Source organism: Pipistrellus hanaki, assembly GCF_964339955.1.
Source record: "Pipistrellus hanaki genome assembly, chromosome: 3".
Classification (NCBI taxonomy): domain Eukaryota; kingdom Metazoa; phylum Chordata; class Mammalia; order Chiroptera; family Vespertilionidae; genus Pipistrellus; species Pipistrellus hanaki.
In genome coordinates, this window is record NC_140505.1 from 37161317 (window position 1) to 37184488 (window position 23172).

A 23172-nucleotide genomic window follows, 5' to 3' on the forward strand; every position below is an offset into this window, starting at 1 on the left:
GTTACCTACTATGATTAGAAAAAATATAAAGTTAGAGCCCATATTACTCTTTGAAGCAACAGAAATTTAAAAAACTAAGCATTAAAGTTCTAAGAAAATATGAGATTTTTTTTTTTTTAAATGCTCTTAGACCAGGGAAGATCTCTCTGTAAACATGATCTAGATTCAGCTGCCATCCCAGTAAAGGAAAAGACTGATAAAACTGCAAAGTACCAAGTAGGACAGAGCTTTTGAAATACATCTGATGAAGAGCTAATCTTCTCCATGTGCAAAGGAACTCATACAAATCAGTAAGAAAAATACGTACAACCTAACAGAAAAATGAGCAAAAGACAGGTAGCAGATAGACAGCGAAGAAAATCCACATGGTTTGCCAACAATGAAATGGTGTACAATCCCAACTCGTAATAAGAAAAATGCAAAATGATGCCCTAACCTGTTTGGTTCAGTGGATAAAGCGTCGGCCTGCAGACTGAAGGATCCCAGGTTCGATTCTGGTCAAGGGCATGTACCTTTGTTGCAGGCACATCCCCAGTAGGAGGTGTGCAGGAGGCAGCTGATCAATGTTTCTCATCGATGTTTCTAACTCTCTATCCCTCTCCCTTCCTCTCTGTAAAAAAAAAAAAAATCAATAAAAATATATACTTAAAAAAAATGCAAAATGACAAAAAAAAAAAAAAAAAAAAAAAAAAAAAAAAAAAAAACTGGCCTCTGACTGATGAGATTAGGAAAGGAGAAAATTTAGCAGGCAGTTAATCACCATGATGAAGGGACTCTGGATCCAGACTGTCTAGTTCACACAGCCACTTACTGAGGGTGGCCCCGGGGCAGGTTGCGGCCTGTCTGTGGCCTCGGTTTCCGCATCTGGAAAACTGCGATAATGACAGTACCGCTAAGTGCTGCTCTGAAGGTTTAACAATACTCGTAAAGCACCTAAAACAGTTCCTTAGCACAAAGTAAGCACTACATAAGAGTTCCTAAAACAAACAAGTACAAACTCTTGGGAGACAACATGGCAATCTCTATCTATATTAAAAACAAATATACCCTTTGACCACAGATCCCACTTTTTTAAAAAAATATATATATTATTGACTTTTGACAAAGAGGAAGGGAGAGGGAGAGAGAGCTAGAAACATCGATAAGAGAAACTTGGATCAGCTGCCTCTTGCACACCTCCCATTGGGGATGTGCCCACAACCAGGATACATGCCCTTAACTGGAATCGAACCTGGGACCCTTCAATCTGCAGATTGACGCTCTATCCGCTGAGCCAAACCAGTCAGGGCCATTGATCCCACTTTTTAAATTTATATTTCAAATAGACTCACAAAAAGACATCAAGGACCTTCCCTGTAGCATTGTTTGTAACAGCAAAATATCCTAAACAACCTAAGTGTCTATCAATAGGGCAACTTTACAGATAACTAAAGGCACTCCTATAGAATGGAACGTTATGTGCCACTAAAAAGAATGAGGCAGATGTGTATATACCAACAGAACAGCTGGCAGGGTGTGTTAAGTGAAGAGAACAAAATACAACATGACCCAGTGTATGCTACCATTGTGTTGTCTATGCATAAACTGGGATAATTTTTTTTTTATGGTGAAGATTATCATACAATGTGCCTACCAGGTGTGTTTCAATGGGCAAGAATCATGAAAGATTCTTTCCAAAGTGGCAGAAAAGGCTTTTCCCTTAAAGAGAAAACTTTCTATGTAACTTTACTTTCACTATTTACTTAGCAAACCTTGTTCCCACAGCATTGTATTACAACAAACGTCAGCCCTGGCCAGGTGGCTCCGTGAGTTGGAGCATCATCCTACACACCAAAAAGGTCAAGGGTTTGATTCCGGGCCAGGGCACATACCTAGGTGTCTATGGGAGGCAACCGATCCATGTTTCTCCCTCAGGTCAGTGTTTATCTCTCCGCTCTCTCTCCCTCCCACCCTCCTCTCTCTAAAATCAATAAACACATATCCTCGGGTGAGGGTTTAAAAACTTCAGCCTGACAAAGTCCAAATGGCCTTGAACTCTGAATCAGTGAGGTTTAAAACCAAACATGTCGGTGCACATGTGCAGTGCTGTGCTCGGAATATCTATTAATATTTCCATGGCTACAAGTCCTCCTAAAGCACTGTTTCTTTCAAATAAATGTTTCCTTTTCTTTAGTATCAGCACAACGTGCCAAATTACAGTACAACTGTTAAGATGATTAAAAATAACTCAAAAATAGTCTCAAGAGTTTTAAACCACATTAGCCATCACAGAATTCTGGAGATGAATGATAAGATTAAAGGAACATCACTCACGTTGGACAAACCTAACTGCTGAACACCTGTTCGAGCCGACTGGCTCTATTTCGGAGAGATGGAGCCTTCCCCCTCACACAGAAATACACATTAGATGACTGAGGAGGACACCACCATAGTAATAAAGAATGCTATATAATTCTCAAAACAATTAATCATGTGAGCTTGTTTCCTATTAAACAAAAACCTCAGCGCTATAACAGGTTAATAATGCCTCCACTGGATTCCCGGCAGTAGGCAGACAGGCATAGATAGTGAAGGCCACAGATGTGTCACTCGGTTTGATAATCAAATACAGATCAAAAGAGTACAGAGATCCAGAGCCCTGGCTGGTTTGGCTCAGTGGATAGAGTATCAGCCTGCAGACTGAAGAGTCCCAGGTTCGATTCCCGTGAAGGGCAAGTGCCAAGGTTGCAACACAGTCCCCAGTGTGGGGCGTGCAGGAGGCAGCCGATCAATGATTCTCTCTCATCATTGATGTTTCTCTCTCTCTCCCTCTCCCTTCCTCTCTGAAATCAATAAAAAAAATTAAAAATAATTTTTAAAAAAAAGAAAGAGTACAGAGATCCAATTAGGAAAAATCAAGGGACTTTGATTTCAGCATAAAACCACCAAGAGCAAGACTTTCTGGCTCTTTTGGTCTCAAACTGAAATACTCTCACCCATTCTCAAAACAAACGTCCCCGAAATGCTGCCCGGGGGTGTCAGAGCCCAGATGTTCACCCAGCCTCCTTAAGGTTTAACAAACGGCATTCCCCCGCGAGTGACCAAGGTGGCCAGAAAATCAACATTCATGGTGGCAAATACCCACCTGCCAATTTCCTGGCCCTTTCTTTCCCTCCTCTCCCCACAATCTTAAGTGCTATTAGGTGTGCTGTCCACTGAAAGGAAGACAATTTACTAGAGTAGTTGCCAACAGCATTACTGATAGAATCAAGCAAAATGGTGATTTACTCAGAGTTCAAGTAAAGAGAGGCAATGGGAGGTACTGAAAAAGGCCATGTGAGGTTGAATTCATAGGTAGGAATGCAGGATATCGTAGTCTTCAGAAAGTAACTTTTTGCCTCAAAATGAGTATTTGTTTTTAAGATCTGGAAACACCTCATTTGCATGGTACCTCCGCCATTCCGGGAACACGGTTAAAGAATCTCTAATGTTACAGCTGCTAAGCAGGGTGTACCCGAGAGGTTCAAATGAAATCCAGAGGCTAAAGGACCAACCGTGTCTAAGAGGCAGAGTGATGTATACATTTAGATTTGGATCAGCTTGTGACTACAAATTCAGAGCTCGTACAAACAGCTGGTGACGTCAGCTGAGGTTTGAGAAGTCCAAGGTAATTTTACCAAGAAGCCCCAAAAGGGGGTCTTACTTTCCTTCACTCAACTAAGACTTAGTGACCACGGACAATGGGCCATGGCCATGCTAGGCAGTAGAGGAGCCAGCGTCCACAGGTCCGCAGGGCAGAGGCGCTTCTGCCAGAACACACACAGAGAAGGCAGGTGAGTCACCGATCCTCCTGCGACCTCTCAGGGAAACCCTGCACCACTCCGCAGCCGCCACGCCGGCTGTGCCCCCAGGAGCTCTAACTGCCAGAGCATCCATCAGAATTGGGTGTTTCCTTGAACATTCCAGACTCTTCTGGAAACACTCCTGCTACAGTTCTATTTTCTAACTCCCGAGGAAAGCTAACAATTCTCATAAATGGCTCCCACACCCACCCCCAAAGCCCACTGAGGAATAAATAGCCAGTGATTTAAAAAAAAAAAAAGACAGGAAGATAGAGCTATGATAGTCCCCTAAATCCCTCTAAGCACATTCTGGGAACGCTCCACATGATAAATATTCAGAAAGCAAGTCATCTGGGGACCACCCCTCCCCAAAGCCGGCTCAGCGGCATTCCTCTGAGAAAGGTCAACAGGAAATGACCTCACAAGGCCTTCACCCTTAAGAGCATTAATACAAGGATAGCCAAGCAACATAAAGGAGAAGGAAATGCATGAAACATAAGTACAAAGTATTACAAATTGGAAAAATCCAGATTGTGAAAGAGGCTATTAATCTTTGATTAATAATGTCTCACAACCAAAGGACTTGTACGCATGCATATAGGCCTAACCAATGAACACAAGCAATGGGGTTGAAGGCATGAGTGGGGGGGAGAGGGGAGAATAGAAATAAAATATAAAACTAAAAAAATAATAATGTCTCACAAATCTCCCACACAATATTCAATGTGCAGATAGATGCCATTCTAGGTTGATGGGATGGCAAGAACAGCCATCATTTTTCCTTAAAAGACATAAAACACTACTTTCAAGTGTGTTGTGTAATCCAAACCACCAAATGGCCAATTCCAAGCAGATGTGCTGCATAGTTACCTCAGAAGGAGGTAAAATTCACGTCAATTTAGCTGCAGGATCGACATCCATCATCAACTATCTAAAGGCCTTCAGACAGTTAATCTCTCATAGTGATTTGATAGGAACATTAAGTCACTTTCCACGTAATTAACAGGAAGAAACCCCTTTGCTCATAGATAATGTTTAAATGGCAGATGAAAATAAAGTCTTCCAATAAACGTATCGGTTTAGATGCTTTGGATGGCAATGACAGAATTAGAAAGTAAGTAAATTTATTATCCAGTGCACTAAGTGAAGAGTTGTATTACTCAGTATACTACATTTTCTATTATTTATTATATAAGCTCCGGTTCAGGAAGATTAGACTCAATGATGCCTATTGAGCCTCATCCTCATCTTCACCTGAAGGCTAGTCACAGCATGGCTACTATGGTACCAGGTGCCATAGCCAGTCTAGTCTTTGGGTCTCTTTTAAGAGCAAAGAAACATTCCCCAGAATCCCCTTCCAAAACCTCCCAGTGCTGGAGGCTCCTGGGAAGAATCTTCCTTCAGGACAAAAGGCACTTGAAGAAGCCTGTGCAGTGATTAACCTGACAACACCACATGAGTGCTAGCATGAAGCTTGGAGCTGCAGTAACTATCCTATATAATAAAAACTTAACATGCAAATTGACCAAACAGTGGAACAACCAGCCGCTATGATGTACACTGACCACCAGGGGGCAGGTGCTCCATGCAGGAGCTGCCCCCAGCCAGCAGGCTTCAGGCCAGCCAAGGTGGGTGCCAGCAGGGGAAACCCCCCCCCCCCCCGATTGCCCTGCCGGTTGCCCCACAGAGGGAGGTGACCGGGGCGGCAAGAGGGGGCAGGACTGGTGAGTGGGCACATCTGGATGGCCAAGGCAGGTGCCAGTGGGCCTCCCCACCTACCGATCACCCTGCTGGTTGCCCCACAGATCGGTCCTGATCACCAGCCAGGCCTAGGGACCCTACCCATGCAGGAATTTTGTGCACCAGGCTTCTAGTTACCCATAATAGCTTATTAGGCTGTGACAGTCTTATTAACGACCAGGCAACAAGCCCAGACACAAAAAGCAATATGCTGGGAATGACACTGTGAAAACACAGAAAGAACCTGGGTCCCTGATGATGCTGTAAGCTACGACATCCAACTGAAACCCCCTTCTTATTATTACTTGAGGCCACCAAATGCCTGCCGGCTTACACCGCTATCAGACATTCTAATAGCACTTGAAGATATACGTACTCTGAACGGTCCTTTTGAAGTCTTAGGGAAAGAGCACGGATAGCTTGCCCAAACATCCCGAAGATGCAGAAGGGCAGATGACTGGTTTCAATGGCTACATGTCAAATCCTCGTTCCCTTCGATACCTTCCTCTAACTCCCATATTGTAAAATAGCATAGGGTTTTCATTGCAAAATTTTAATTCAAACCAACCAATCTTTATTTACCTTCTACAGGTAAAAGAAACTAAAATCAGGAAAACATACTTTCTGCCCTGACAATGCTTGTTATTTGATTCAGAAACGAGAGTACACAGATAATAAGATATCACTACTGCCAAAATAGAGGAGCTACAAAATACAAAGCCTTTTACAACCACCTACATGGGTCACACTGACCTCTTTTTAGGATGTAAAGTTTTGTTTTTACCCAGCACCTCATTTTTTTTATTGATTTCAAAAATATTTCTTTCCCATAGTCCTTCTGTGTGCTAAAAAACAAAAACAACTCAATTTAAAATTTTAGAAATCTATTTGATCAGAATTTTAAACACCTATTTCCCCAAACTTTCAAAATAGCAAGCTGTTTTTTCATTTTTACATCTTTTCAACTCATTTGAAGTTACAAAAGAACAAACTGCTCCATCACCTTCAAGTACAGTAAATAGCCTGATTGCTTGAACAGACCAATACTAGTCTATGCAAAAATGTGTTATTTTTCACCCCTAGCTGGTTTAGCTCAATGGATAGAGCATCGGCCTGCATACTAAAGGGTCCTGGGTTTGATTTCAGTCAAGGGCATGTGCCCAGGTTTCCGGCTCAATCCCCAGTAGCAGGTGAGTAGGAGGCAACCGATCAATGATTCTCTCTCATCATTGATGTTCCTATCTCTCTCCCTCTTCCTTCCTCCCTGAAATCAATAAAAATCTTTTTTTTAATGTTTTCTTTCTCAAAGCTGAATAATGCCCTAACCTTCACTAACTTCAATAATTATGCCATGTACAACATTTTCCTACTAATTTTGCTCTGCAAAAGATACCATTAAAAAATGAAAAAGTTAAAAAAATAAGAAGACATCATGTACAGCTTATTGTATGTCAATTACCACTCAAAAGCTATATAAAGCAGTCAGACAAAAAGGTTAAAAAGACAATACAATAGACACTTAACAACAGATATGTAAATGGTTAATAAGCACGTGAAAAGCCATCATGAGTCATCAGGGAAATATAAAATTAAACAATGAGATTCCACTACACACCCAGCAAAATGAAGAAAAAAAAGAATGGCTAAAATGAAAAACACTGACAATTTCAAGTGTTAGTGAGGATTACAGTAACTGGACCGCTCACACATTGCTGGTGGGAATATAAAAATGGCACAAACACTCTGGGAGAAAATGATAGCAGTTTATTTAAAGTTAAGTATACACCATTATAAGACCCATCAATAAAAATGAAAACAGATAACACAAAGACTGTTAACAAATGTTCATAGCAGCTGTGTTCATGATAGCCCAGACTGGAAACAACCAGAATGGCCAAAGGTGACCAGATAATCAAATCGTAGCATATCCAGACACTGAAATACTACTGAGCAAGAGAAAGTAATAAACTGATAAGAGGGTGAGAGGAAAGAGGGAGACGGAGTAGAAATTAAGGAGAGCTGAGACGGGTTTGGCTCAGTGGATAGAGCGTCGCCCAGCGGACTGAAGGGTTCCAGGTTCGATTCCGGTCAAGGGCATGTACCTTGGTTGCGGGCACATCCCCAGTAGTGGGTGTGCAAGAGGCAGCTGATCGATGATTCTCTCTCATCTATGTTTCTAGCTTTCTATCCCTCTCTCTTCCTCTCTGTAAAAAATCAATAAAATATATATTTTTTTAAAAAAGAAATTAAGGAGAAAGGAATAAAAGGAGGAAAAAGAAATTATACCTAGACATAGTGAAAGTGCAGAATATCAAAGAATTCTAAAAGGAGCTGGAGAGGGGGGAAAAACACAGGCTGTTTACAAAAAACAATTAGCCTGACAGCCATGGCAGCAACAACAATGGAACCAAAAGACAGCTGACTGACCCAGGAAAAACAATCCAGAATTGCACACTCAGGTAATCGATCACTCCAGAACACAGATACTGAAAGGCACACAAAAAGATTACCACCAAGACATGCTCACTAACGGAACATCTAAAAAAATTCCTCTCAGGAAGTAGGAATATCATCAGAGAATCAAGTTTTGATGTATAAGAAGGCATGGTGAGCACATTCAATCTATACAGATAAGAACGACGCATACACAATAATAACAATTTGAAGGAGGCTAAGAAATGAGAACAACATATACAAGAACAGGCACTAAAAGGTTAATGGTAGGCCTGAGTAGTAGGTGCAGGATTTCAGGTATTACTTTCTTCTTCACGCTTTTATTGTCTGATTTAAAAAAATAAAAATAAACCTATTATTTTTTTTTTACCAAGCTTTAAATTTTTAATTAGAATGAAACAGAAACAAAATCAAATATCAAATTTTCAAATTCCCACAGCAGCAACCTACCAGTGCTAATGTTACATTTCCCTTAAAAACCTTAAAGATTAATTTGAAAGGACATCAAAAACTAGGTTTACTTATTCACTCCACAAGGATTCACTAAAGCTTTGCTATGTGCTAGGCACTACACTACATCCTGCATTAATAGGATGAGAACAAAATAATGGAAGTCATCATGGATTTATGGCTTCTCTTACAAAATACCCTTTGTGGAAAGCCACAAGTCCACGTGTAAAGTGAAGTTACTCTTCTGGTAAGGAACATTACTGTAAAAGACAAAAAGGCAATAGTTACGGCAATCTAGTTTGGCCTAGGGTTCTTTTGTTTGAAAATGTATGCATAAATATGCCCAATTTTACACATGAAATTAATTCATTTTCAATGATATATCCTCACATTAATTTAATTGCCAACCTTGCAGTCTATCTATGATTTCCATCCCACGTTAAAATAAGAAAGCTGCGGTTCTGAATTGAGTTCCTAGGCAGCACAGTTTTAAGTCACATTGTATTGGATGATCCCCTAGCTTATTTCACAAGTTTCAAAAACTCAGAGCCCCTTATTTACTATATATCAATGGCTCACTTCTGTGCAAAGTATCTACTTGGCCAAACATTGTGATCTGACTTAAAACAGGATAAGGGCAGCCTATAAAAGGCCAGTTCCCCCATTTTGTACTAAACATTTCTAGGGGACGTCTTTTTTTTCTCATTTTTTTATTAAGGTTATTATATGTGTACATATCTTACCAATGCCACCCCCCTCCCCCCACTCCCATACTGCCCTCCCTCCCCATAGGGGCCTCTTGATTAAAAACAAAGCTTGTATTTGGCACAAAAGGCCTGGCGAAATCAGTATCTCAAGCAATGCAATAGGAACCATTGGGCGCTGGCCTTCCTGGACACGTGGAAGTGGTTAACACAGTAACCGGGCAGGAGCGGGGGGCTCAGGCACTCTGTGTGATGAAGAGAAGCCACAGTAGAAACTCTAGCCACTCAAGGGCAAGAAAAGAAATTGATCCCCCACTTCCCAGGCTTGGCTAGCCCTCCTTTCCAGGGAGAGCACCAAACAAAAGAAGAGCTGGTTTGGCTCTTTGGATGGAGCATCGGCCTGTGGACTGAAGGGTTCCAGGTTCGATTCCGGTCAAGGGCACATGCCCGGGGTGCGGGCTCGATCCCCAGTGTAGGGCCTGCAGGAGGCAGCCAATAAATGATTCTCTCTCATCATTGATGTTTCTATCTCTCTCTCCCTATCCCTTCCTCTCTGAAATAAAAATATTTAAAAAAAAAAAAAAAGGAGGAGGAGAAGGAGGAGGAGAAGGAGGAGGAAGGGGAAGAGGAGTAGGAAGAGGAGGGGGAGGAGAAGGGGGAGAAGGAGGCGGGGGAGGAGGGGTAGGAGGAGGGGGGAAGGGGAAAGGAGGGGGAGGAGGAGGAGGAGGGGGGGGAAGAAGGAAGAAGAAGGAAGAAGAAGAAGGAAGAAGAAGGAGGAGGAGGAAGAGGAGGAGGAGGAGGAAGAAGGAAGAAGAAAGAAGAAGAAGGAAGAAGAAGGAAGAAGGAAAAAGGAAGAAGGGAGAAGGGAGAAGGGAGAGGAAGAAGAAGAGGAGGAGGAGGAGGGAGGAGGAGGAGGAGGAGGAGGAGGAGGAGGAGGAGGAGGAGCAGGAGGAGGAAGAGGAGGAGGAGGAAGAGGAGGAGGAGGAGGAGATACAGACAGCACAGGAATCTGCAAGCCCACCACCACACCTCCCAGGCTGAGGTCACCAACACCTGGGCTACCTGTGCACCTACAGTAGAAAGCACCGAGCGATGTGTTTGGGTTTCTATGGGCCCCTCTCTAATCTGTAGCATCTTCCCTCAGAGGGGAAAGTGCTTTCCTCGGAATACCAGGCAGTTCTCAGCAATGAGCAAGGCCGGTTACAACAGGTGTGTTCTGAATGCTGTCAAAGCACTTCACCAGGTACCCATGAATCCATAAAACGTCCCTCATCCCCTGGAAAAGTCACTATGCCACCTTTCCTGAAGAGAGCTCAGTGGGCAGACACAGGCTCTTGTCTGGTCCCCAGTGTTCTCTACTCCTCTAGAATGGAAAAAGGTTTTCGCTTTTGATTTTACCCTCCTCATAAATACGTATCCTTTTCCAGATGAATTAAACTCTTATGTTCAATGAATGTTAGAGGATAAATTCCACTTTTTTGGGGGGGTAGGGGGGGAAATACACATTTCAATATTCTATTTAATTCTTACATTTTTTTAAAAAAGACATTTCCTTGGACAGTTTCTTTCATGAAAAACAAAAACACTTATAAAATCACTGCCATAAACCAGAAGAAAAATGTCTAGGATAGGTTTTTCAATCTCCTTTTGGTAAATTTGACAACAGAGCAGCGTTAATATCTTATCCACAGAGGAATTAAATCCATGTATACATTTCAGGAAGAGACACTCTCACTGGGAAAAGGGCATTATAAACCTAACGCCAGAATTCCTGCAGAGACAGAACTCCTAAATGAAAAACCACACCCCGCTCACAGGGGGGCTTGCTATAGAAACTGTGACCCTAGGGGGCACAGCTACACCATCACCAAGTATTTCAAGTTTCCCATCCTCATAAAAGAAACAAGAGAAAGGTGGTGTGGCTCAATGGTTGAGCATCAGCCCATGAACCAGATCCAGATCACTGGTTCGATTCCAGGTCAGGGCACATGCCTGGAATGTGGGCTCAATCCCCAGGAGGGGGTGATGATTCTCTCTCATCGTTGATGTTTGGCAGTAATGGTTCTCTCTCATCATTGATGTTCCTCTCTCTCTCCCTCTCCCTTCCTCTCGGAACTCAATAAAAATTGGGATAGTAAAAAAAGAAAGAAAACAAGAGAGTCTTGGAAGAACTGGGCTGGAAAGGCATCACCCCCTCCCCCAACATTTCACTCACCAGCCTGCCACTGGCCAATAACGTGTCTATTTATTTTTCCCAGGAGCAGATCTATTAGCCAGACATTCTAAAAACACAAACATTTCGTTGTGCTTGGAGTAACTCCAATATCGGTGCCTTGCTGCAGAACGATGCTGCAGGAATATAAAGTGAGCCACGTGCATGGTCACACACTGTCATCCCCAGAAGAACCCTTTGGAAAGGAGGGTACACCCCCAGGGGGAGTGGGGGGGGAGGGGGGAGGACTGTGGGGTGAGGGGAGGAAGCCAAAGACAGAAGACTTCAGGAGGTCCCACCAGATCCAAACAAGGAGGGCACATTTTAAGAGCTCTCAGGGCTAAAAAGGCCTTTTTCTACCTCCTCTCCTGTAGAGGCTGAACAAGGAAAGCAAAGACAATGCTGGAGGGTTCTGAAGTGGGCTTGGCAAGCCACCACGTGCAAAGCACATTGAGCATAACCCAAAGCTGGGCCCGGAGGAAGGCACAGCCTGCGTGGAGGAGGTGGGGGTCCCCAAAAGCCATGGCTCTGAGGGAACGAGGAAACAGGCAGGGACAGGCTGAACTAGCCAAACCTGGGAAACTAACAAGACAGACATTAACAGCAATCATAAAATGAAACAGCCAGAGGCCACCGCGGCTCCCCAGCAGGCACCGAGACCGCTAAACTGTTCCAGATGAGACTCAATGGCTCCACATCTCAAGGGGCTGATCTGATACCAGGGTCCTCAGTTCTTTGTGAGGCCCACCTCTCTTCTTTCTTTCTTTTTTTTTTTTGGGGGGGGGGGGCCTGCACAGACCCCCCCCCCAACAGCCGCTGGACTCCAACAAAACCCAGACTCATTACGGTGAACTCATTTTTCCCCCTCCTCACATAAAACAGACACACACACACACACACACACACACACACACACACACACTGAAGGGTCTGGCCAGATCCTACAGCTAAAGTTTCCGGAACTTAAATCTTAAAAAAACCACAATCAGAAGTCGTTTTGAAATGCTCACCACAAAAATCTGTGTCCTTGGCTTAAAAAAAAAAAAGAAAAGAAAAGAAAAGAAAAGAAAAGAAAAGAAAAGAAAAGAAAAGAAAAGAAAAGAAAAAGAAAAAGCATCCTGTTCTCCATAAAGGCAGGAGGTAGAGAGACAACCTCTAACTTAGGCGGTGGGTGTGTTCCTCTTTGTCACCCACCGAGGTGCTCGCGCCGCGCGTGGGGGAGCTGTGGGCTGCGGGCACCGGGCGGCGCGGTGGCCCCGGCGGCGGCGGCCACCTCCCCGGCCCCGCGATCGGCTCCGGGGCCGAGATTGCGGCCGGAGGTCCGGAGGCGGCGGCGGCCGGCGCTGTCAGGGCGCCGGTGGGATGGGACGCAGAGGGTAGGGGGTGGGGAAGGGGGAGAAGGGCGCCGCCGGGTGGAGGCGGCGGGAGGGGACGCGCGCGGACCCGGCGGGCTGAGCGCGCGGAGGTGATCACGGTGCAAAGGGCAGCGCGGCGCCCGGAGGCCCGGGCTCCGCTATTGTTGCGGGGGGACTGCGCTGGGCCCGCGGGCGCCTCTCCCCCGCCTGGGGAAGCCTTGGTCCCACGCTCCGCCCGCCTCCCGGCGAAGGACCCCGCGGGCCACGCTCCCACCTCCGCCCGCGCCCCCCGGGGGTCGGGGTCCAGGCGCCCGGACTCGCACAAGTTGCCGCCCGCCCGCCCGCCCCTCTGCGGTCATTGTTCGCCGCGCGCCTCCTACCTCCCGGCGCGGCGGCTCTGGCTCCCGCTCCTCCGGGCTCCGGGCTCCGGGCCCGCGGTGCAGAGGGCGCGGCGGCTCCGGGCTGTGCGGGCGGCGGGCGCTCGGCTGTGAATCCCCGCGGGCGGCGGCGGCGGCGGGAGCGCGCGCTCAGGGCTGGCGGCGGCCGGCCGAGGTCCGAGCCATCAAAGGCGGCGCGGGGCGGAGGGGAGGGCGGAGCAGGCAGGGTGGGTGGGGAGCGTGCTCAGGGTCGCCATGGCCTCCTGGACGCCGGGCCGAACGCCGCTCGGGCTAAGGAAGAACGGTTCCCAAGCGGGCGGCGGCCGCGTCCCCGCCCCGCGCCCCAGCCGAGCGCCCGCAGCCCTGCGCCCAGCGCCCGCGCGGGTCCCGCCGCCTCCGAGGCCGGCGAGCGGGAAGTGAAGGCGGTCGCGCCCCTCCCCGGACCTGGGCCGGCCCCTCGGGAAGCGGGGGAAGCCGTGCAGCCCGAGCCGAGCCGCGGGGACCGGGAGGGAGAGCCACAGCCCCCTCCAGCGTTCAGCCGGCGCCCTGCGCCCCGCACGCCCCGCCCCGCTCGGCCCGGGGGCAGGTGCGCCCGCGGCCGGGAACGCCCTCCCTGACCCGGACGCGCACACCTCCGATCCCTGCCTTACTGGGTCCCGTGGCCGGAGAGCCCGTGTCTCCACCAGGGACACGCCGGTCCGGCTGCTATGGCTGAGGATGATAGAAGGAGAGGGAGAGAGAAACGCGCGGGGACAAAACCAGGAGCAGCTGGAGGGCGAGCAGCAGCGCGGGCTCTGCAGGGCACTTGTTGAGGACCTGCAAGAGGGCGGTGGCACCGCTCGTGTGCCCACCTGGGACTTGACGATGTGGCGCAGGGTGCGGCGCTTTGCAGGCACCCACGAGGGACCTTGAACCACCCAGGGGCAGTTGCGATCGCCCCCTCACCCTCCCAGGAGGGCGCAGCGTCCTCCACCCAGGTGAATCCCAGAAACACACACACACACACACACACACACACACACACACACACACACACACACACTCGCCCCCTCTGGGGGAAAGGCGTGGGATATTTTAGAAGCTGGTTTGCAGATTCTGGTTCGCCTTCAGGGTTTCTGGAAGTTGACAAAGGAGGGAGCAAGATTCGGGACCGAGGAGGCACGACCTAAAAGGGGACAGGTCACTGCCCCACCCCAGCTGGGAGCTGCCGCCTTACCATCCCCCCTTCCTGCGTCCCACGTCTTACTTGCTCTTGCTGTCTCTGTGGATCTTCTATTGGGGAGGGGAAAAGGTCTGAGGGCAGCAGGCTAGAAAGGAAAGCAACCCTCTGCTAGATCCCCAAGCTAGTGGGTTTTTGCAACGTAGAGGAATTCAGTGGCCTCAAGCCTGAAGGGTGGATTTCATGGGCAAGGTCCCAGCTGAACCTTCGATGACAAGGAGCAGGGCAGGGCCTCCTTGAGGAAGAGTGGCTGACACAGAACAGCTCGGTAGAAGTAGGGGTGTTTGTACATAGCTGGTGTGAGTGGTTTCTGGAGAGGAGCAGAGGCATATTTTGAGGATGAGGTACTGAACTGTATTTGAAAAAAAAAACAAAACACAAAATCTGCCTGCGTCTTTGGTAAAGGTGGAAGTGAAGAGGGCCATAGAGGCCTCAACCCTGGGAAGAAGCAGCAGGTCGGTAGGTTGTGGTTGAAGAGAAACAGAGCGGTCCAACCTTGGACCGCTGATCTAACCGGTTGTGTGACTCTAGAGACTAACGTGGATCAGAGGTTTTAGGTCCAGTGGTTCCCTCAGGATGGTCCTCAGACCTGCAGCAGCACCTGGACATTCAGAAGTGCACGGGCCCCACTTTAGACCTACCTTCTCAGAGTCTCCAAACCTGTGTGCAGTAGAATCACTGGGAGGGCTAATTTCAACCATCTTGTCAGATCTGAAATGGGGCCCGAGAATTTGCTCTCCTAACAGGTTCTTTGATAGTGCTGGGCCTGCACTTTGAAAACCACTGTACGGAGTATCTTAAATTCATAGAATCACTTAAGATTTTTAAAAAAATATATTTTATTGATTTTTTTACAGAGAGGAAGAGAGAGGGACAGAGAGTCAGAAACATCAATGAGAGAGAGTCGTCGATCAGCTGCCTCTTGCACACCCCTTACTGGGGATGGGCCTGCAACCAAGGTACATGCCCTTGACCGGAATCGAACCCGGGACCTTTCAGTCCCAAGGCTGATGCTCTATCCACTGAGCCAAACCAGTTACGGCTCACCTAAGATTTTTAAAAACCTGAATGCCCTAGCCAAATATAGGATATCCCCCCCCCAAAAAAAAAAATGTATACACGCACTTTCAATAATTATAAAGGCAGTGTTTATTAAAATACATTTCCATTTTCAAAACGGAGTTATCAGCTGTTAAAGTGGGCATACATTTTTCTTGGGGGTCAGGGGAAGAGATAGACCCTGCATGTCAGTATTTCTGGGGCTGGGATCCAAGCGTCAGTATTTTTAAAGTTCTGTGGGTGATTTCAATGTGCAGCCAGCTTTGAGAACAATTGTTGTAGACAGAGCTTTTTATTTTATTTTTTTTTAATAAATTTTTATTTTTTAAAATATATTTTATTGATTATTTTTACAGAGAGGAAGAGAGATAGAGAGATAGAAACATCGATGAGAGAGAATCATCAATCAGCTGCCTCTTGCACACCCCCCACTAGGTATGTGCCCGCAACCAAGGTACATGCCCTTGACCGGAATCGAACCTGGGATCTTTCAGTCCGCAGGGCGACGCTCTATCCACTGAGCCAAACCGGTTTCAGCATATTACCAGTATTTTTTGAGGGAAAGTGACTTTTTGTTTGGTTTTTATTTATTTTTAAATCTTTATTGTTGCCCTAGCTTAGTGGTCAGCAAACTGCGGCTTACGAGCCACATTCGGCTCTTTGGCCCCTTGAGTGTTCTAATGCCACTTCAAAATAGACTCGCCCAGGCTGAAAACCGACTTCTGCCCATGGGCCACGAAGTTTCAATCGCACTGTACATGTGCACCCACACGTGGTATTTTGTGGAAGAGCCACACTCAAGGGGCCAAAGAGCTGTGTGTGGCTCTCGAGCCGCAGTTTGCCAACTACTGCCCTAGCTGGTTTGGCTCAGTGGATAGAGCATTGGCCTAATGACTGAAGGGTCCCCAGTTTAATTCCAATCACGGGTACATGCCCGGGTTTCGGGCTCAATTCCTGAGGTGGGACATGCAAAAAGCAGCCAATCAATGGTTCTCTATCACCATTGATGTTTCTGTCTCTCCCTCTCCTTCTCTGAAATCAATAAAAATATATTTATAAATAAATAAATAAATAAATAGATAAATAAACAAATACAAAGAAACTCAATGTTTTTTATTTTTTTTTTAATCTTTTTATTGTTGAAAGTATTACACGTGTCCCCTTCTTTTCCTCATTGACCTCATCTACTGGCCTCCCACCCCTGTCCCAGGCCTTCACCTCAGTATTCTCTTCCCATCCCCACACACACCCCTGCCTGAGGGAAGGTGACTTAAAGGAGGTGATCCCAGAGGGTTTGCAGGCTGAGGGCCGGAGACTGTGGGGAAAGAGTTAATGTAGGAGAAAAGAGGGGAGGCTTGGGGGCTCCAGCTGAGAGAGGCTAGAGTACCCCCAACCCCAGTTTCCTTCCAGTTCTCACGAACATTCTGTGCTTTTACTTAAACTAATTGGAAGGGCTTTTTAAATTCTTCTAACTGAAAAGCCAGGGGTAACTGGCCTAGAAAATCTGCAACCTGGACATTCAAACCCTGAATAATTAAGGCGTTCCCTCATCATTTTGTGTCATTTATGCCAAACTTTCAAGCTATAAAAATTTATAATTACCTTGATCTTTTTTTTAAATATATTTATTGATTTTTTACAGAGAGGAAGGGAGAGAGATAGAAAGCTAGAAACATTGATGAGAGAGAAACATCGACCAGCTGCTTCTTGCACACCCCCTAATGGGGATGTGCCCGCAACCAATGTACATGCCCTTGACTGGAATTGAACCTGGGACCTTTCAGTCTGCAGACCGATGCTCTACCACTGAGCCAAACCGGTTTCGGCTAACTTGATCTTTTAACCCCATTTTACAGATGAGGAAACTGAGGCCCAGAGAAGTTAAGTAATTTACCCAAGGTTATATAGCAAGTAATGGTAGAAAAGGGCTTCAAACTCAAGTAGTAAGGCTTCAGAGGCCATGCTCTTAGCCACAATGCTGTGTTATGGCTCTAGAGTCATAAATCTAGGACAACTGGAGAAAAGTATTAAAAAATATACTTCTTTTAGGATAGAAAATAGAATAGGATAAAAGTAAGAACTTTGGGTCATTTTTTTTTTCACTTTTCCTCAAAAGGAGAAATTTATTAGGAAACCAGGGGAAGGTCAAAGACTGCAGTCCTTTTGAATCTGGCCTGTGATCTTGCCTTTCGATGCTCAGAGATTGAAAGGGTACATAAGAGGAAAGTATATCCATGTTGATGGTCACTTGAAGCATTTATATTGTTCAAAAATGTATTGAGAATTGAAATAGGAATGGGGGAGGGGGAGGTCAGTATTACATGTGTGTATGTCTGTCTGTCTCCAAAATCAGAACAGCAAACCCCTTTGGGTTATTGACTTCATGTATGATGGCCAATGCAAAATCACTCTAATGCTTAGAAATCTGTAATAAGAGTTTCATAGTTTTTCATAATTATCCCCTTAAAAAAAAATATATATACATATATATATATATATATATATATATATATATATATATATATTGATTTCAGAGAGGAAGGTAGAGGGAAAGATGGATAGAAACATCAATGATGCAAGAGAATCATTGCTTGGCCAATTCCTGCAGGGTCAACCTGCAACAGGGCATGTGCCCTGACAGGGAATCAAACTGTGATCTCCTGGTTCATAGGTCGACACTCAACCACTTGAGCCATGCCGGCTTAAATTGAACTTAAACACATTTTAAGGCAAAAAGTTCTTCCCGCCCCACACTCCAACAATTGCTGCTGAAAATCTATAAGCTAAGGCACGTTGCAGGGTTGTCAAAGGATAAAGTAAAGAAATCAACTGCGTACTTGCCCCTCCCTAGACAGGATGGACAGCTGGTCCCCACGGATGCCTGCAACTCCAAACTTACTCTTCCCTCAACATAGCAAAGGGCAACCAGCCAATCCTCCGAAAACCCCCAATTCCCACCGAGTCTGTGGGGAATTTTTTTTAATTTTTTTTTTATGAACTGGGCTCTAGGAGCATTTTTATCCTCCTGCAGGGGATCAAGGCCGCTTAATTACAGCTCTTAATCCTTGAAAAGAAGTGAATCCTAAATACAACCACACTTTTTTCCTAAGCAGAGGGACGTTGCTCTTCCCAGCAACAAGAGCAATGTTGTCCAGCTCATTAATAAAAGGGTTGAAAGTAGACAAACAGCAATAAACTAGGACTTGGTTGAATTATTCCTTTTTACCCCTTTCCTACAAATTGAGAATACCAGTGGAAAGGAGGAAATAAAGGTGTATAATTCATGAAATAATTTCTATCCTTGAACAAACTGAAATCCCTACATACATTGAAATATAATCTACATAAGTGTAGTTTAAAATTATCTCTAAATATTTGTTTCAATTCTGATTGAGGAGTAACCAAGAGAAATGGACTTTAATGACAGTAATCTGAAGTCAATTAAGTTTTTTACAAGTGGTAGTTATGAAATACCAAAGAAAGATAAAAATTTCCCTTCCTAGAAATGCTTAAAAATAGAGCAGATTTGTATATTATCAGTTGTTTTTCAGGACTGCCCTAAACATCAAGATGTAATTTTTTTTTTTTAAATGGGCAAAAGATTTGAATAGACACTTCACAAAAGAAGATATGTGAATAGTCAGTGATTAAAGAGCTTATTATCTGTCTGGCAAACACAAATTAAAGCCATGCTGAGACACACTGCACGCCTACTAGAATTGCTAAAATTAAAGAGATTCCCACCACCATCAAAGTTGGATGAGGATGTGGAGCAACCGAAACTCACGCTAATGAAAATGCAAAATGGCACAACCACGTTAGGGAAAATCTGCCAGTTTCTTATAAAGTTAGACACACTCGCAGTAAGACCATGAAATTCCACTCCTATGTGTTTGTTTACCCAAGAAAAAGAAAAACATATGTGCCGAAACCGGTTTGGCTCAGTGGAAGAGCGTTGGTCTGTGCACTGAAAGGTTCCGGGTTCGATTCCGGTCAAGGGCATGTACCTTGGTTGCAGGCACATCCCCAGTAGGGATTGTGCAAGAGGCAGCTGGTCATTGTTTCTCTCTCATCGATGTTTCTAGTTCTCTACCCCTCTCCCTTCCTCTCTGTAAAAAATCAATAAAATATTTTTTAAAAGGGGAAAAAAAGAAAAACAAATGTCCACAAAAAGACTCGTACAAAAACGTTCGTAGCAGCCCTATTAATAAAGCTCCAGATGCCCATCAACAGGATGGAGAACTGAGCTGGGGTCTATTCACACACAACAGACTTACCACTCAGCAGTAAAAGGAAATATTGCCACATGCAACGACATGGGTGGATCTCAGGAGCATTCTGTTGAGAGAAAGGATCTTCACACACACGAGAGGTACATATTGTACTTTCCTGTTTTTATGATACTTTACGAAAAACTCAGAATGGAGGTTGTCTTTTAAGAGCAGAAGATGGAGATTGGCTGGGAAGGTACACGAGAGAACCTTCTGGAGCAGTGGTCGGCAAACTCATTAGTCAACAGAGCCAAATATCAACAGTACAATGATTGAAATTTCTTTTGAGAGGCAAATTTTTAAAACTTGAACTTCTTCTAATGTCACTTCTTCAAAATAGACTTGCCCAGGCCATCGTATTTTTGTAGAAGAGCCACACTCAAGGGGTCAAAGAGCTGCATGTGGCTCGTGAGCTGCAGTTTGCCGAACAAGGTGCTAGAGTGACTATAATGTACTTAACGTGATAGAGGTTTGGGTTGTATGATGACTATGTTAAAACTTAATGATTTTAAAACAATTGATTTGTGCATTTCATTCTATTTAAACATTACCTCAAAAGATAAGAAACAAGTACAGAACTTTAATAAAAAGGGGAATAAAATGTTAATAATAGAATCTTAGTGGTGGGTAGAAGCATGTTCACTATAAAATTCTTTCAATTTTGTTGTAATTTTGAACTTTTTATAATAAAATGATGAATTCCACTCCTAGGCATGTGCCCAAAAGAAATGAAAACATATGTCACCACAAAAACTTATACATGAATATTCATATGAGCATTATTCATGATGACAAAACATAGAAAAATCGAAATGTCTATCAGATGATGAATAGATAAGCCAAATGGGATATATCTGCACAATGAAATATTATCCTATATAATGAAAGGCTAATATGCAAACTGACTGAAGGGCAGAACAACCAGTCGCTATGACGCTCAACGCAGGAGCTGCCCCTGGTGGTCAGTGCGCTCCCACAGGGGAAGGACCGCTCAGCCAGAAGCCAGGCTCATAGCTGGCAAGTGCAGTGGCAGCACCAAGGACCCTCAGGGAATGTCCTCCAAGGGATTCTGGACCATGAGAGGGTGCAGGCTGGGCTGAGGGGTGCACCCCACAGTGCACAAATGTTGTGCAGCAGGCCTCTAGTATTAGTCCATTTATATGAAAGGTCAGGCAATAGGCAAATCTGAAAAGACAGAAAGTAGATAAAGGTTGCCTCAGGCTGGGGGAGTTCGAGGGAAATGGGGACTAACTATTAATGGGTAGGGGGTTTCTTCTTGGGGTGATGAAAATATCCTAAAATTGATTATGAAGATTACTAGAGGCCTGGTGCATGACAATTCATGCACTGGAAGGGGGGGGGTGTTCCTCAGCCCAGTTTGCCCCCTCTCACAGTCCAGGAGCCCTCAAAGATGGGAGGTGACCCAGTAACCGGGGGAAGATGATGCCCCCATCACAACTCTACCTCTGCCACTGCCAGCAGAGCAAGTCTTGGCCTGCCCTGGCTACCTGAGCCTTGGGCTTTCCTGGGTGGCTGGGGGGCTCAGGGCAGGCCCGGCCACACTGTGCCCCTGCTACCCACCTGCTGAAAGGACTGGGGGACTCTGGCGGGGCTGAGGGGACTGGGCGCCACCATCTTCTGACTATGGGCACCACCATCTTCGTGACAGTGTGATGGTCAATTTGCATATCCCCTCTTTATTAGATAGGATTGTGAAACTGAATATACAAAACCCATTGAATTGCACATTTAAAACGAGGGATGAATTGTATGGGATATGAATTATAACACTAAAACTGTTATAAAAAAAATAAAATACTGGGGAAAAAATGGTCAGGATCAGCTTATTATCACACAATTGATAGCCCCGTGAACTACACATCTCTTCATCGAGAGCAGGGGTGGGGAACCTTTTTGCTGCCAAGGGCCATTTGATGATATTTATAACATCCTTTGAGGGCCATACAAAATTACAACTTACAAATCAGCCTGCTATATTTGGTGAAACATTAAATTAACTCACCCCAATGCCGTGGCAGGGCCAGACCAAATGATTTCTCAGGCCTTATTCGGGGCCCACAGGCTAAATGTTCCACACCCCTGTGTAGCTGAAGAGAAAGCAGCTTGTCATGTTTTCTAGTAGTATGTGCATTTTAATACAAACTTCTTAATCACTGTCTAAATTCACAAAACATATGAACCTGGTATTAAATCTTTGGTTTTAAAACTCTAACTGAAAGACTAACATTCTAGCAGATGTTTTTCTTGGGGTATTTTTTTGAGGGAGGGGGATATTATTTTTTTATTTTGGTGTTTGGTTTTTTTCTTTGTTTGTTTTCACAATTCCTAGTTTCAAATGTCTCAGACAATGGAGTTTGAAATGCCTATGCACTTTCTTTCTTTTTAATATATTTTATTGATTTTTTACAGAGAGGAAGAGAGAGAGGGATAGAGTTAGAAACATCGATGAGAGAGAATGATTGATCAGCTGCCTCTTGTACACCTCCTACTGGGGATGTGCCCGCAACCAAGGTACATGCCCTTGACCAGAATGGAACCCAGGACCTTTCAGTTTGCAGGCCAATGCTCTATCCACTGAGCCAAACCGGTTTCGGCGCCTATGCACTTTCTGCTGGTCACCTCAGGTAGCTGTCAAGTCCCAGAAGAACAGAGAGACACAGGGAATGAGAGTACATGTGAAACGTGAACGTAATTATGTATGTAAGCCAGTGGTTCTCAAACATGAGTGCATAATGGAAACTTGAGGGGTGTGGGGATTTAAATATCTCAGTTACCCCTGAGTCATCCCTCCCCCTCCCAGAGAGCCAGATGTAACCGTCTCTGGGGTGCAATCAGGATTTCTAACGCTTCTTAGGAGATTCTCATGCGCAGCCAGGTGGAGAACCACTGTCCTAGGACCATATTCTGAGCTCGCAGAGGAGGCCGAGGCTTAGCGCGGAACCTTAGCTCAAATGGTGCCCCCAAAATAGAAGAGCCTCCAGCAGGGGTGAGTGTGCGCAGGGAGAGGGAACAACATGGCAGAGCACGGCATCGTCATCCCCTTTTAAATTTCAAAAAAGAACGCATTACCTGATTCTAAATCAAACTCTATGTTAAAGGGTATTTCATGAAAAGCTTTCCTATTCCCGTCCCCCCATTGCTCAATTCTCTTCACATTTCCCACCCCAAAAGAGGCCCCTTGTCAATAGTTTCTCCTCCTCCTCCTCTTCTTCCTCCTCTTCTTTCTCCTCTTCCTTCTTCTATTTTTTTAAGAGAGGGGAGAAAGGAACATTGATTTGTTGTTCTACTTATTTATGCATTCATTGGTTGATCCCTGTATGTGCCCTGACCAGGGATGGAACCCACAACCTTGAGGTATCAGGACAATGCCCTAAACATCTGGGCTGCTCAGCAAGGTCTTTTTCTAGAGAATTCAACCCAATCCAAATATATGTTCTTTTTTCCTTTTAAATGCGATGGTAGAACTTCATGCTATTTTTTTTTCTGGGA

General features: G+C 45.2%; 1 protein-coding gene across 1 annotated transcript in view; it reads right to left on the bottom strand.

Annotated features, from left to right (window-relative positions):
* The window catches only part of FARP1 (FERM, ARH/RhoGEF and pleckstrin domain protein 1), a 276447-nt gene extending 261990 nt beyond the window's left edge, over positions 1–14457 (bottom strand). Inside the window, exon 1 of the mRNA XM_084880262.1 lies at positions 14360–14457. The gene's annotated coding sequence lies outside the window, so the exon portion shown is untranslated. The remainder of the gene's footprint in view (positions 1–14359) is intronic.
* Positions 14458–23172: the final 8715 nt, after the last annotated feature.